We start from the raw sequence: 16,672 nt of genomic DNA, 5'->3' as shown, positions 1-16,672 counted from the left end.
CCTAAATGCAAAATTCTAGTTGTATTAAGCATGCGAATGCTAACTGAGATGGGGAAAATGGCAGGCAGAGCTAAAACTTTTTTCTTCTGATTTCTTAGAACTAATCCATGCCTTTTCTGATACCTCAATACCATCTTGCAAAGCTGCTGTTGTAAATAACACACTGTCAAAAACAGATTAAAAAAATTAGGCAAACATTGGTTTCTAACCTCTGATGAGAGATTATGGTAAGACATACACACAAAGCAGCAAAGTTTAGGATGTGTGGGTAATCTTAATTTTATTTCCTGCTTTTGAGTGCTGTAGTCTGCAAACTTAAAATTGCTTCTGAATTGAACAGCATTATATACAGGAGCTCCTCATTTAAAGTCGTCCCAGTTAACGTTGTTTCGTTGTTACGTTGCTGATCAATTAGGGAACATGTTCATTTAAAGTTGTGCAGTGCTCCCTTCTAAAGTCCTTTGGCGGCCACCTGCTTTGTCCACTGCTTGCCGGAAGAGCAGCCCGTTGCAGCTAGCTGGTGTGTGGTTGGAACCAGGGTGGGCCGGCAGCCCCACTATCAGCTCCCTGCTCCCCTAAATTCCTCGTGCAGCAGCTGCTCAGCAGGCAATCAATTGCTAGCAGTTCAGCTATCCCTCCCCCCACTGCCATGTACTGCTCCTGCCCTCTGCCTTGGAGCTGCTCCCCAAGACTCCTGCTTGCTGTGGGGGGGGAGGGGAAGAAGAGGGGGGCTAATGGCAGGGTGTCCCCCTCCCCCCTGCTCCTGCACCCCACTTACCCCATCTTCCATAGAGCATGGGGGACACATGACTAATTAACAAGGCAGTGTACTTCTGACCCCACGCTTCATACTTAAAAGGGGAAATGCGCATTTCTATTTCTCAAACACACACAGGGTGGGTGTCTCTGTCTGCCCTCCCTCCTTTCCTTCTGCCTTGTAGAGTGTGAGTGTTAAAATTTCCCTGGAACCTAACCCCCTCATTTACATTAAGTCTTATGGAGGAATTGGATTCGCTTAACATCGTTTCGCTTAAAGTCGCATTTTTCAGGAACAGAACTACAACGTTAAGTGAGGAGTTCCTGTAGTACATATTTATGCACATAAAGTACCAATGAAATTAGCAAGTGTTTCAAGTGCATGAAACAAAGCAGAGGCCAAATAATGATTTTTAAAAGCCTGTATTCTAAGTGGAACTGGATTATTAAGAAGAAAAATATGCATCTTTCCTATTATGCCTATTATACTAGAATGAAACAATCAGTGGTTGAATTAGGGTATTCAAAATGCATGTTTCAAGATACCTAGCCACATAAAATTTGTGTGTAATGATAAATATTTTTGTTCATGATCGTCTAACCTATTTCTGGTATAATCAGTAATAAACCTGTGTGGCAGATAAGATACCATTCAACAGAAAGAGAAGGTTACTCACCCTGTGCAGTAACTGAGGTTCTTCGAGATGGATGTCTCTGTGGGTACTCTACTTCAGGTGTTGGTGCGTCCCTATGCCTTTGATGGGAGAATTTCAGCAGCAGTGTCTGTCCGGGTCACACATGCGTTGTCCTCATCTCACAGCGCTGTCAGCACCTATCTAGCATGTGCTAACCAACCACCCTCAGTTCCTTTTCTTCTGTAGAGTCTGGAAATTGAACTCCAACGTAGAGGGGAGGAGGGTAGGTAGTGGAGCACTCACATGGACATGGACATCCATCTTGAAGAACTTCAGTTACTGAGCAAGGTGAGTAACATTCTCTTCTTCTTTGAGGCATATCCCTGTGGGTGCTCCACTTCAGGTGACTATTGAGCAGTACCCCACATTGGATGGAAGGGGCTTCAGAGTTGCCTGTATATGTGATGATAACACTGCAAGACCTAGGAATGCATCCGATCTTGAACGCTGGTCGATTACAAAACACTGTGCCAACGTGTGTGTGGAAGCCCAAGTGGCTGCTCTAAATGCGTCTATGATTGGTACGTTGTTTAGAAATGTCACTGAAGTAGAAAGGGATCTGGTAGGGTGAGTTCTGATCTCTGAAGGGGATTGCAGATTCTTTTGTTGATAACAGAGGTGGACGCACCCAGAGATCCATTTAGATAGTCTCTGAGTAGAGATAGCAGAGCTGTTAGAACGTTCTGTAGTGGAAATGAAAAGCCTTGGAAATTTTCTGAAAAGCTTAGTTCTGTCGAGGTAGAATGCTAGTGTGCACCCGATGTCTAGAGTATGTAGTACTGAGTCCTGCATGTTCCCATGAGGTCTGGAGAAGAATGAGAGAAGATGGACTGGTTGATTTATGTAGAAGCAGGAAGATACTTTAGGTAGAAATTTTGGGTGGGGTCTTAGTGTGACCTCGTCCTTGGAAAAGATGGTGTAAAGTGGGTGTGCCATGAGGGCCCCTAACTCGCCCACTCGGTGGGCTGACGTGATAGCCAATAAAAACACCACCTTCATCAATAGATGCATCAGAGAGCATGTTGCTAAGGGTCTTAATGGGGGTCCGGTGAGACGGCATAGCACTAAGTTCAAACCCAAAGGTGGAGTACACACTTCGGGGTAAAAGTTCTTGATACCTGTAAGGAAATGTTTGGTGATCAGATAGGCAAATATCAATGTCCTGTCAATCTTGTGGCGAAATGCATTAATAGCCTGCGAGATGTACCTTGATTGAGCTAATGGAGTGTCCAGATGTCTTTAGTCCTAAAATATAGTCCAATACCAAGGGTAGGGGTGTGGAAATGGCATTAATTTGTTTGTTCTGGCACCATATGTGGAATATCTTCCATTTGTGAAGGTAAGTATTGCGTTGGTTGTCCTTCTACTGTTTAGTAATATGTCTTTAACTTGTTCCGAACATGCCAGTTCATCATGATGGAACCATATAGGAGCCATACTCTGAGATGAAGTCTCTCCAGGTATGGGTGGTGAACTCGTCCAGCAACCTGTGATAGAAGGTTTGGCAGAGGTGGAAGGGTGTGTGATGCGTATACCATCATCTGCAATAGGTACGAGTACCAAGTCTGTCTGGGCCACATTGGGGTGATCAATATGTTTTTGGCCTCATTGGTACATATTTTGTGTATCACTCTCGATAACAGAGAGATCGGGGGAATGCGTATCACAAGGGTGCTGAGGAGGAAGGCATCCCCCAGGGATTGGGGCCCCAAACCTTCTCTTGAGCAGAATTGTGGGCATTTGTAGTTCTGGGATGTTGTGAAGAGGTCGATGGGTGGGTGACCCCAGTGTTTGAAGAATATGTTTCTTCAACCACAGGACCACATTGTTTAGTTCTCATTCATGATCCTGGGAAAATTCTCTGCTCAGTATATCTGCTGTAGTATTTTGATGACCTGGAAAGTAGGAGGCTGAGATTCTGACATTGTGCCAGATATACAATAGTTTCATAGCTTCGGTGCATAGGGAGCGCGAATGCACCCCTCGCTATCGGTTTATATAAAACATGCAGGCAATGTTGTCTGTCATTATCTGTATTGTGACAAAGTCAAGCTGGACAGCTTCAAAAGGGTCCTGGAAGGCTGATATGTTAGCCCTAGAATGTTAAAGGCCCTTTTTCCTACAAGCTGAGAAGGGGTTACCTCAGATCAATTAGTGACACCTGAATCCAATTAAGGGCTGCCTGAGGCCTTTAAAAACCCCTCCTCTGGGCAGAAAAAAGTGGGGAGAGAGAGAGAGACAAGCTATTGCCAGGCTAGTGTCAGCAGGGAAATAAGCTTCTCCAAGGTGACAGGCTGTGCTCCTTCCCATAGGGGAACAGCCAAACCTGAGTGCCCGGTACGGGAAGGACTGACAGCCCGGGGCAAGCAGCAGAACAACACCCTGCCCCAGCGAGGGGTCAGAGAAAGGTATCCCCCTTTGTTTTTGTGTTTATAGGACTGTTTCCTTTTTGTTTCGTGAAGGATCGCCCCGTAGGCCAACCCTGGGACCTACCTTGAAAACACAGCCAAAGGAGCACAGAAGAGGGAAGGCAAACACTGCCCAGCGTGGGACTGATTTACCCCAGACCCATCATCGCCAGAGGGGGAAGTGCCTTGGAGGCACCTTGCCACAGTGTATTCTCGTTCCTGATCAATGGCAAGAAATGCAAGCCTGCGTTGCGAACTGCATGCAATTCTAAGAGGTTTATGTGTTACAGAGTCTCGGAGGAAGACCACCTGCCCTGAATTGTGTGGTGTTGTAGACGGGCTCCCCAGCCTATCAAGGAGGCATTGGTTGTGATTATTATTGAAGGAGGAGTCTGGATAAAAGGGACTCCTGTGCAAAAGTTAGTTTGCGTCCAGCAGTGTAGAGTCTGACTTTAATCGGCATTGCCAGGCGTCTGTTTAGGCTGTGTTTATGTGATACATAGATGGTTCTTTGCCAGCCCTGAAGACAGCGCATTTGAAGATGCACATGTTGTACCACGAATGTGGTTGCCACCATATGTCCTCATAGTTGGAGGCAGGTTCAGGCCAATATGTGTGGACACTTCAGTGACGAAGAAATGAGGTTGGTTGGAGCGATGAACCTGTTCGTTGGTAATAATGCTCTGGCTTCCAGAGAGTCTACCTGGGCTCCAATGAAGTCTAACATCTGTATGGGGTTTAGAGTTGATTTTTGTATGCTTATCTGTAAACCCAATCTCAGGAACAGGTTAAGTGTCCTGTGAGTAATGTTAAGGGCGTCCAAGTGGGAACTTTTAATAGATAATAGTCCAGATGGGAGAGTATTGTTACCCCTTGTTTGCGGAGATGTGCCACCGCGAGAATTTTGAAGAACACTCGCAGTGCTGTCAAGAGACTAGGCCCTGGTCTACACTACAAGTTTAGGTCGAATTTAGCAGCATTAGGTCGATTTAACCCTCCACCCGTCCACATGACCAAGCCTGTTTTGTCGACTTAAAGGGCTCTTAAAAATGATTTCTGTACTCCTCCCCGGTGAGGGGAGTAGCTCTAAAATCGACCTCGCGGGTTCGAATTTGGAGTAGTGTGGACGAAATACGACGGTGTTGGCCTCTGTGAGCTATCCCAGAGTGCTCCATTGTGACCGCTCTGGACAGCACTCTCAACTCAGATACACTGGCCAGGTAGACAGGAAAAGCCCCGGGAACTTTTGAATTTTATTTCCTGTTTGGCCAGTGTGGCAAGCTGATCAGCAGAGGTGACCATGCAGAGCTCATCAGCACAGCTGACCATGGAGTCCCAGAATCACAAAAGAGCTCCAGCATGGACTGAACAGGAGGTACTGGATCTGATTGCTGTATGGGGAGAAGAATCTGTGCAGGCAGAACTCCGTTCCAAAAGATGAAATGCCAATATATTTGCCAAAATCTCCAAGGGCATGATGGACAGAGGCTACAACAGGGACACACAGCAGTGCTGCGTGAAAGTTAAGGAGCTGAGGCAAGCCTACCAAAAAACAAAGGATACAAACGGTCGCTCTGAGTCAGAGCCCCATACATGCCGCTTCTATGATGAGCTGCATGCAATTCTAGGGGGAGCCCCTACCACTTCCCCACCACTATCTGTGGACATCTGCAAGGGGGGAATCTCATGCAACAGGGATGAGGATTTTGTAGATGATGAGGAGGAGGAGGTGGTTGAGGATAGCGCACACCAGGCAAGCAGAGAATCCCTTCTTCCTGGCAGCCAGGAACTGTTCATCACCCTGGAGCCAATGCCCTTCCAACCCTCCCAAGGCAGGCTCCCATACCATGAAGCCGGAGAAGGCACCTCTGGTGAGTGTACCTTTCTAAATATAATACAGGGTTTAAAAACAAGCGTGTTTAATGATTAATTTGCCCTGAAGACTTGGGATGCATTTGCGGCCACTATAGCTACTGGAAAAGTCTGTTAACATGTCTGGGGATGGAGCGGAAATCCTCCAGGGACATCTCCATGAAGCTCTCCTAGAGGTACTCTCTGTGTTAGCCTCAGGAGAGTGATATCATTCATGGTCACTGGTTGAAATACAGGAAATTTGTTTAAGGGGACATTCAGAGGTGTCAGTTCCTGCTGGGCTGTTTGCATTTGGCTGAAAAGAAATCATCCCTGCTGTTAGCCACGCGGTGGGGGGAGGCCCATTCATGCTGAGCTATTCGCGTTGGGCTGACAGGGATCTTCCCTGATACTAGCCATGTGGGGTAGTGGTGGTGGTGGTGGTGTGTGAAGCGATTACCCCAGAGAATTGGGGGGTGGGGATTGGGTTGTGCTGCACATTCACCCTAAAACCACAGCCCCTCCTTTTAAATGGCCAACCCAACAGGTTTTGCTTGGTATGGGAAAGGAGGGCACTGCTGTTTGAAACTGTTCCCACATGTTAAGAAGGGTGAAGAAGCCAAAACCCTTTGCCTTACCATGGCTGCCTGCAAGCCGAATTCTGTTGCCCAGCCGAGCGTGTGTGATGTCTCACACCAGACTGGCAAGCACTCAATACAAGAGGCAAAATGTGACCTTGTACCAAAAGCACACGTGCTATGTAATATGAATTGCTTGATTCAGTGTGAAATAGTCTTTCCTTTGTTCTCTAAAATGTATCTTTTTAAATACTACTCTCCCTTTTTTTCCTCCCGCAGCTGAAAATGTTTCTATGCTCCCCCTATCATCTCCGTCCCAGAGGCTAGCGCAGATTAGAAGGTGAAAAAAATGCACTTGCGATGAAAAATTCTCAGAGCTCATGTGGTCCTCCCGCACTGAAAGAGCTCAGCAGAATGCGTGGAGGTAAACAATGGCAGAGTCCAGGAAAGCATTAAATGAACGCAATGAGAGGAGGCAGAAACGTGATGAAAGGAGGCAGGATGCAATGCTGAGTCTAATGGGGGAGCAAACTGACATGCTCAGGCGTCTGGTGGAGCTGCAGGAAAGGCAGCAGGAGCACAGACTGCCGCTGCAGCCCCTGTATAACTGCCTGCCCTCCTCCCCAAGTTCCATATCCTCCTCACCCAGACGCCCAAGAACGCTTTGGGGGGGAGGCTACAGGCACCCAGCCACTCTACCCCAGAGGATTGCCCAAGCAACAGAAGGCTGGCGTTCAATAAGTTTTGAACTGTAGTGTGGCCTTGTCCTTCCCGCCTCCCCTCATCCACCACCCCACCTGGTGCTTTCCTCCTCACCCACCCCTCCCGGGCTACCTTGCAAGTTTTCCCCCTATTTATGTGATGAATTAATAAAGAATGCATGATTTTGAAACAATAATGACTTTATTGCCTCTGAAAGTGGTGATTGAAGGAGGGAGGTCGGTTGGCTTACAGGGAAGTAAAGTCACCCAAAGGGGCGGGTTTTCATCACAGAGAAACAAACAGAACTGTCACACCGTAGCCTGGCCAGTCATGAAACTGGTTTCCAAAGCTTTTCTGAGGCGCAGGGCACCCAGCTCTTCTAATCACCTTGGTGTCTGGCTGCAAGTAATCGGCTGCCAGGCGATTTGCCTCAACCTTCCACCCTGCCATAAACGTCTCCCCCTTACTCTCACAGATATTGTGGAGCACACAGCAAGCAGCAATAACAATGGGAATATTGGTTTCGCTGAGGTCGAACCTAGTCAGTAAACTGTGCCAGCGAGCTTTTAACGTCCAAATGCACATTCTAACACCATTCTGCATTTGCTCAGCCTATAGTTGAACTGCTCCTTACTACTGTCCAAGGTGCCTGTGTATGGCTTCATGAACCATGGAATTAAGGGGTAGGCTGGGTCCGCAAGGATAACTATAAGCATTTCAACACCCCCAACGGTTATTTTCTGGTCTGGGAATAAAGTCCCTTGCTGCAGCTGTTCATACAGACCGGAGTTTCTGAAGATGCAAGCATCATGCACCTTTCTCGGCCATCCCACGTTGATGTCGGTGAAATGTCCTTTGTGATCCACCAGTGCTTGCAGCACCATTGAAAAGTACCCCTTGCGGTTTACGTACTGGCTGCCAAGGTGGTCCAGCCCCAAGATAGGGATATGCGTTCCGTCTAGCGCCCCACCACAGTTTGGGAAATGTGCAGGTCATAGTGGATGGCTTTGCTGCAGAGGGGTTCCCTGAATCACTACCCTTGATAGCAGCAGCTCAGTGATTGCGTTGGCTACTTGGATCACAGCCCCCACAGTAGATTTACCCACTCCAAATTGATTCCCGACTGACCGGTAGCTGTCTGGCGTTGCAAGCTTCCAGAGGGCTATTGCCACTCACTTCTCAACTGTGAGGGCTGCTCTCATCTTGGTATTCTTGTGCTTCAGGGCAGGGGAAAGCAAGTCACAAAGTTCTATGAAAGTGCCCTTACGCATGCAAACGTTTTGCAGCCACTGGAAATCATCCCAGACCTGCAACACTATGCAGTCCCACCAGTCTGTGCTTGGTTTCAGAGTAGCAGCCGTGTTAGTCTGTATTCGCAAAAAGAAAAGGAGTACTTGTGGTACCTTAGAGACTAACAAATTTGTTAGTCTCTAAGGTGCCACAAGTACTCCTTTTCTTTTTGCAGTCTGTGCTTGTTTCCCGGGCCCAGAATCAGCGTTCCACAGCATGAACCTGCCCCATTACCACCATGATGTCCAAATTGCCAGGGCCCATGCTTTGAGAGAAGTCTGTGTCCATGTCCTCATCACTATTGTGATCGCGCTGTTGTCGCCTCCCCGCCTGCTTTTGCAGGTTCTGCACACACTGCAGGATAATGCGCGAGGTGTTTTCAATGCTCACAACAGCAGCAGTGAGCTGAGGGGGCTCCATGCTTGCCGTGGTATGGCGTCTGCAGGAGAGCAGAGTTGCAGTGGAAGTGGTGGATGACGACGGATGCCACGAGAATAGATATTTATACAGAACGACAAGAGGATCTGCGAGGTGGATTCATGGCACCAGGAGAGCATAGTTGCAGCGAAAGCGGTGGATGATGATGACGACAGTTAGCAGTCCTACTGCACTGTCTGCTGTCAGCAGTATGGTGTCTGCACGGAAAAAAGGCACAAAACGATTGTCTGTCATTGCTTTCATGGAGGGAGGGGCAACTGACAACATGTGACAATGTGTTTGCCCCATCAGGCATTGGGAGCTCAACCCAGAATTCCAATGGGCAGCGGAGACTGCGGGAACTGTGGGATAGCTACCCACAGTGCAACGCTCCAAAAGTCGACGCTAGTCACGGTAGTGAGGACGCACTCCCCCAACTTAATGCGCTTAGTGTGGACATATGCAATTGACTGTATAAAATGGATTTCTAAAAATCAACTTCTAGAAGATTGACCTAATTCCGTAGTGTAGACATACCCTGAGAGGCAGAACTTTGTATTGGTATTGTTCTGTTCCCAGAGTAAACCTGAGAAACTCTTGTGAGTGGGGTATATGGTAACATGGAAATAGGGGTCTTGGAGGTTGAGGGCTGAAAACCAGTCTCCCTGTTCCAGCGCTGGTATTATGGTTGCTAGTGTGACCATCTGGAACCGTTGGAGCTTTACAGATCTGTTGAGTTTTCTGAGGTCTATAGTAGTCCTCCATCCTCTGTTCTTTTTCTGGGTTAAGAAGTACTGGGAATAAAAGCCCTTCCCTCAGTGTTGAGATGGTACTGGTTCTATGGTGTCCAGATGTAATAGGTGGTTTACTTCCTGCTGTAGAAGTTGTTTGTGAGAGGGGTCCCTAAAGAGGGACTGGGGAGGGAGGGCGGGTGGGGGGGATGGAGATGAACTGTATCACATAGCCTTATGGATTATTTCTAGGACCCATTTGTCTGTGGTGATGGAAGTCCATGCCAAAGAGAAAGGGGTCAAATGGTGGTCAAAATGGGGGATGGACAATGACGTCAGCACTGGTGGGTGGAGTAGGTTGCTCGGACTCTCAACCAAACTCTCAAAATTGTTGTAAAGCAGAGGATGGTTGCGAAGCAGATGATTGAGGTGGATGTGGTTGACACCTCAAAGGTCTCTGCCTCTGTTGCTGTGTCTTGTAGCGTCTCTGTTGTTGAGTGTATGGGGCATATCATGCATAGGCACTGACTCTGTGGGTGCTCCGGGCTGGAGCACCCATGGGGAAAAATTGGTGGGTGCTCTGCACCCACTTGCAGCTCCCACCCCACCCCAGTTCAACTCTGCTCTGCCTCCTCCCTTGAGCGCGCTGCTGCTCCGCTTCTCCCACTAGCTCCCAGCGCTTGCCATGCGAAACAGCTGTTTCGCGGTGGCAAGCGCTGGGAGGGAGGTGGGAGAAGGGGGAACACAGTGCACTCCGGGAAGAGGTGGGGCCGGGGCGGGGATTTGGGGAAGGGGTCCAATAGGCGCAGGGAGGGGGCGGAGTTGGGGAGGGGACTTTGAGGAAGGGGTTGGGATGGGGGCAGGGCAGAGGCAGAGCCGGGAGCAAGCACCCACCGGCACCTGCAAAAGTTGGCACCCATGATATCATGTGCTCTGGTAGGGATAATATCTACCCTGTTTTCTGTTCATTGCAGGTGTGTATATCCCCAATATGCAGAGAGATGCCCGAGAGTCCTTCAGGGTGTGGAGGGCTTCATCTCTCTTCGAGGCAAACAGTTTCTGGCCATCAAAGGGGAGGTCCTCCACTGTGGACTGTACTTCTTGGGCAAACAGGACAGGTGAAGCCACGATGCTCGGCACATAACAATGACTGTGGCCGCAGATCGTGCCACTGCATCTGCCACATCTAGGGATGCCTACAGGACGGTTCTGGCCAGAAGTTGACCCTTAGTTAAAAAGGATTTGATTTGGTCCCTTTTCTCTTCTGGGATCTCATTAATAAATTCTGCAAGTTTGGAGTAGTTTCCATGGTTGTCCTTTACCATTAATGAGTAACTGGCAATTCGAAATTGCAGGGTTGCTGATGAGTAGGCCTTGTGGCCAAAAAGGTCTAGTTGTTTCCACTCCTTGTCATATGGGGTGAATCTATATTGTTATTGCTGCTTGAGTGGTTGACAACTGGAGAGTTTGGTGCTGGGTGGGAAAATAAAAAGTCCATCCCTTTTGAGGGGACATAATACTTTTTATCAGCTCTCTTGCAGGTAGGCAGCATTGTTGCTGGGGCGTGTCATATGGTTTTGGCTAGTTCCATGAGCGTATCGTTTATTGGAAGTGCTATTTTTGAAGCCAACAAGGTTTGCAGAATGTCTAGCAACTTATGTTGGGACTCTGGGACCTCCTCTATAGGGATCTCTAGGCCATCTGCAACTCTCCTGAAGGGTTCTTGAAAGTGTTTGAAATCGTCCGCGCCTGTGGGTGGTGGAGCATTATGGCCTCATCTGGGGAAGAGGAGGAAATACTGGCAGGTGGTGTCCTGTCCTGTCCTGTTCCAGGGCTTCCTCTTGTTCCTCAAAGCTTTCCCTCAATGGGCTCTAATGATGCACCCACAGAGGATGGTGGAGGAGAACTAATCCTTTCCCTGTAGAGGCTTGGGATATTGCCTCCTGTATGCAGCCCAGGGGTCCCAATAAGGCCAGGGTGTTGGGAATGGCCCAGGTGGAGGGATCCACAGGTGCCCATACCAGGTCTGGATGTCAGGTCCGGGATGAGGTCTCGGCCATACAGGTGACCCTATTGCGGTAGGTTGGACAGGAGAGGAGTGGTGCGATGAGAAAACACCCTGCTGCTCATTATCCTCCTCCTCGCAGGAAAATGGAGGGGCCAGTGGTGAAGCAGCTTGGCCTGGGACCGTGCATACCGGGGATATGTCAGTGCCAAAGAGGCAGGGATTCAGGTGCTGATGATATAAGGAAGTCCTTGTGTTGCGGAAAATGGCATGGTGCTGACAGTTTTGGCACTGAAGTGTTCAGTTCCGACAGTGCTGTTGCAGCTGCAGACGCTGGACACCTGTGTGCTCTGCGTTGTCGGAACAGGCGGTGGTGCCATAGTCTGGGGGAGAGTCTCGTTGCTGCGTCTTTTGGCAGTTCCACTGATACCGCAACGGAGGAGATGAGCTTTTGTTTGCCTCTTGACTCAGAGTCTGCAGGCTTGGATTTGGCAGATGTCACAGCACAGGCAGTACCAGAGGATCCTGGTGCTTCATACGTACTCAGCTGTGGTGCGGTCAGTACTGAGGATAAAGAATGAGCCAGAGACTGCTTCTTTTTCAGTGGCGCTTTCCAAGGAGAAGTTGCTGCTCTTTTCCTTGTTACTCTTTTTGAGGAATGAGCCTTCCTCTGAGAGGAGGGTGAAGTCTCTGGAGAATGCTGTCCAGAGAGCATCTGCTGGCTGGGATCAGATGCCGGGCGCAGAATCTTTGCCATAAGGATAAGTTTTAGATGCAGGTCTTTGTCCTTCCTGGTGAGCCTTTACATTGCTGTAGTGAGAACACTTTTGTGGGATGTGCGTCTCACCTAAGCATCGCACACATAGAAAGTGACCGTCCAATACTGGGATTGGTTCCTGGCAAGAAAAGCAGCACTTGAAGCCCGGTGAACCGAAAATGGCTTGAACTATGACAGTTCAGCCCTGCGTGTGAGCACAAACTATGGTAAGGGTAAGAAATACATGAAATTTTTTTCGAGAAATATAATGGAGGAAGAAAAAGGGTAAGTATAGAATCATAGAAGACCAGGGTTGGAAGAGACCTCAGGAGACCATCCAGCTTCAAGCAGGACCAACACCAACGAAATCATCCCAGCCAGGGCTTTATCAAACCGGGCCTTAAAAACCTCTAAGGATAGAGATTCCACTACCGCCCTAGGTAACGCATTCCAGTGCTTCACCACCCTCCTAGTGAAACAGTGTTTCCTAATATCCAACCTAGACCTCCCCCACTGCAACTTGAGACTATTGCTCCTTGTTCTGTCATCTGCCACCACTGAGAACAGCTGAGCTCCATCCTCTTTGGAACCCCCCTTCAGGTAGTTGAAGGCTGCTATCAAATCCCCCCTCACTCTTCTCTTCCGCAGACTAAACAAGTCCAGTTCCCTCAGCCTCTCCTTGTAAGACATGTGCCCCAGCCTCCTGATCATTTTCGTTGCCCTCCGCTGGACTCTCTCCAATTTGTCCACATCCTTTCTGTAGTGGGGGGCCCAAAACTGGACGCAATACTCCAGATGTGGCCTCACCAGTGCCGAATAGAGGGGAATAATCACTTCCCTCGATCTGCTGGCAATACTAAGTAGTAAACAAACAATTGCTCTAACTATTCTACACAGTAAATAAAGATATCAGCTATCACACTGCTGGGAGATCCATCTCAGGCTGATGATAGTTGAGAAAGAACTGAGGGGGGTCGGGTCATGGCTCTTCTCTGACCCCTCTCCAATTTATCAACATCCTTCTTGAATTAAGGGCACCAGAATTGGACACAGTATTCCAGCAGCAGTTGCACCAGTGCCACAAACAGATAAAATAGCCTTTCTACTTCTACTTGAGATTCCTGTTTATGCATTGCAGGATCCCATATGCTCTTTTGGCCACTGCATCACATTGGGAGCTCATGTTCAGCTGATTATCCACCACAACTTTCAAATCTTTTTCAGAGTCACTATTTCCCAGGATAGAGTCCTGCATCCTACAAGTATGGCCTGCATTCTTCGTTCTTATACATTTACATTTAGCTATATTAAAATGCATGTTTGCTTGCACCCAGTTTACAAAGAGATCCAGATCAATCTGAATCAATGTCCCATAACTCTATTATTTACCACTCCCCCAAGATTTGTGTCATCTTCAACTTTATCACTGATTTTATGTTTTCTTCCAGGTCATTGATAAAAATGTTGAATAGGATAGGGCCAAGAACTGATCCCTGTGGGGCTCCACCGGAAAAACATCTGATAATTTCCCCTTTACAATTACATTTTGAGACCTATCAGCTAAAGTTTTCTAAACAAAATGTCATGTGCTACCAAGTCAAAAGCCTTATAGAAATCTAAGTATATTACATGCACACGATTGCCTTTATCAACCAAACTTGTAATTTCATTTAAAAAAAAAAAGCAAGTTTGACAGGATCTGTCATCTATAAACCCATGTTGATTTGCGTTAATTACATTACCCTCCTTTAATTTTTTATTAATCGAGTCCCATATTAGCCACTCCATTATCTTGCCCAGGATTGATGTCAGGCTGACAGGACTATAATTTCCCAGGTCATCCTGTTTAACCTTTTTAAAAACCTCACACACTAGCTTCCTTCCAGTCTTCTTGAACTTCCCTGGTGCTCCAAGACTGGTTGAAAAGAATCATTAATGGCCCAGCATGCTTCTCAGCCAGCTTTTTTAAAACTCGTGGATGCAAATTATCTGGACCTGCTGATCTTAAAATGCCTAACGTTAGTAGCTTCTGAGAGACACAGGCAAGTCGCATCATATGCGCATTTAACTTATGCGAATTCAACTATACGTGCTTGGCAAAAAAAAAGAAAAAAAAAGAAAAAGAATGATTCCGCCCACCATTCCACTCAATGAGCATATGCCCCAGAGCGAGCGTGAGATGGGAGACATGAATCTGCTGTTCCCTCTTTTGGTCTCAGTTCCCGCATGCCTCTCAGCGGTGGAGTACAGGAGTAGATGGGAGAGCGCTCAGGAGTCGATTTATCATGTCTAGACTAGATGCGATAAATCGATCCCCGCTGGATCGATCACTGCCCACCGATCTGGTGGGTAGTGTAGACATAGTGTGAGCATCTTGCCGCGCTGAGTGGATTCTAGCGCAGGGGTTGGCAACCTTTGAGAAGTGGCATGCCAAGTCTTCATTAATTTAAGGTTTGGTGTGCCAATAATACCTTTTACATTTACCTGGGCTGGCGGCTGGAACCCCAGACTGGCAGTGGGCTGAGCGGCGCCGGCAGCCAGGACCGCTCAGACCATTGCTGGCCCTGAGTTCCGTTCATCCAGGCTGGCAGCGGGCTGAGCAGGGCTGGCAGCCGGGACCCCCCGCTACCGGTCTGGGGTTCCGTCTGCCGGCCCCTGCCAGCCGGGGTCCCAGCTGCTGGCCCGCTCAGCCCACTGCCAGCCCGGGGTTCCGTTCATCCAGGCCAGCAGCAGGCTGAGCGGGGCTGGCAGCCAGGACCCTGGCTGGCAGCAGAGTGCCGCCAAAAATCAGCTTGCGTGCCACCTTTGGCATGTGTGCCGCAGGTTGCCGACCCCTGCTGTGCAGGGTTGTACAGTATACACAAAACCATGTACAGTATACTGTACTGTACATTAAGGGATTTTCAAGGGTAATTTTGACTATACGCGATTTTCGCCTCTGGCGCTGACTTTAGAACCTAACCCCCGCGTATGATGTGACTCGCCTGTACTAGTGGAATGGAAAGAGTGTTATCACCATATGTTGAGACTATATAATCTGTTTTTCCCCAAATACACAACAGAAATATTTATTGCACATTTCTATATTTTTTGCATTATTATTGATAATTCTACCATTTCCATCTAGTAAGGTAACAATATAATTCATTGTCAGGATCTTTTTGTTCTGTGATTGCAGAGCCCTTGGCCATTATCTTTGAAAACTCGTGGCAAACGGGGGAAGTCCCGGATGACTGGAAAAAGGCTAATGTAGTGCCAATCTTTAAAAAAGGGAAGAAGGAGGATCCTGGGAACTACAGGCCAGTCAGCATCACCTCAGTCCCTGGAAAAATCATGGAGCAGGTCCTCAAAGAATCAATCCTGAAGCACTTACATGAGAGGAAAGTGATCAGGAACAGTCAGCATGGATTCACCAAGGGAAGGTCATGCCTGACTAATCTAATCGCCTTTTATGATGAGATTACTGGTTCTGTGGATGAAGGGAAAGCAGTGGATGTATTGTTTCTTGACTTTAGCAAAGCTTTTGACACGGTCTCCCACAGTATTCTTGTCAGCAAGTTAAGGAAGTATGGGCTGGATGAATGCACTATAAGGTGGGTAGAAAGCTGGCTAGATTGTCGGGCTCAACGGGTAGTGATCAATGGCTCCATGTCTAGTTGGCAGCCGGTGTCGAGTGGAGTGCCCCAGGGGTCGGTCCTGGGGCCGGTTTTGTTCAATATCTTCATAAATGATCTGGAGGATGGTGTGGATTGCACTCTCAGCAAATTTGCGGATGATACTAAACTGGGAGGAGTGGTAGATACGCTGGAGGGGAGGGATAGGATACAGAAGGACCTAGACAAATTGGAGGATTGGGCCAAAAGAAATCTGATGAGGTTCAATAAGGATAAGTGCAGGGTCCTGCACTTAGGATGGAAGAATCCAATGCACCGCTACAGACTAGGGACCGAATGGCTAGGCAGCAGTTCTGCGGAAAAGGACCTAGGGGTGACAGTGGATGAGAAGCTGGATATGAGTCAGCAGTGTGCCCTTGTTGCCAAGAAGGCCAATGGCATTTTGGGATGTATAAGTAGGGGCATAGCGAGCAGATCGAGGGATGTGATCGTTCCCCTCTATTCGACACTGGTGAGGCCTCATCTGGAGTACTGTGTCCAGTTTTGGGCCCCACACTACAAGAAGGATGTGGAGAAATTGGAGAGAGTCCAGCGAAGGGCAACAAAAATGCTTAGGGGTCTAGAGCACATGACTTATGAGGAGAGGCTGAGGGAGCTGGGATTGTTTAGTCTGCAGAAGAGAAGAATGAGGGGGGATTTGATAGCTGCTTTCAACTACCTGAAAGGGGGTTCCAAAGAGGATGGCTCTAGACTGTTCTCAATGGTAGCAGATGACAGAACGAGGAGTAATGGTCTCAAGTTGCAATGGGGGAGGTTTAGATTGGATATTAGGAAAAACTTTTTCACTAAGAGGGTGGTGAAACACTGG

General features: G+C 48.1%; 1 protein-coding gene across 6 annotated transcripts in view; it reads right to left on the bottom strand.

The window, feature by feature from the left end:
* CFAP43 (cilia and flagella associated protein 43) overlaps positions 1-16,672 on the bottom strand; it is an 89,444-nt gene that overhangs the window by 22,624 nt on the left and 50,148 nt on the right. The window lies entirely within an intron of this gene.

The sequence above is a fragment of the Chelonia mydas genome, chromosome 7 (genome assembly GCF_015237465.2).
Source record: "Chelonia mydas isolate rCheMyd1 chromosome 7, rCheMyd1.pri.v2, whole genome shotgun sequence".
Classification (NCBI taxonomy): domain Eukaryota; kingdom Metazoa; phylum Chordata; order Testudines; family Cheloniidae; genus Chelonia; species Chelonia mydas.
This window is presented reverse-complemented; position numbering and strand designations above follow the sequence as displayed.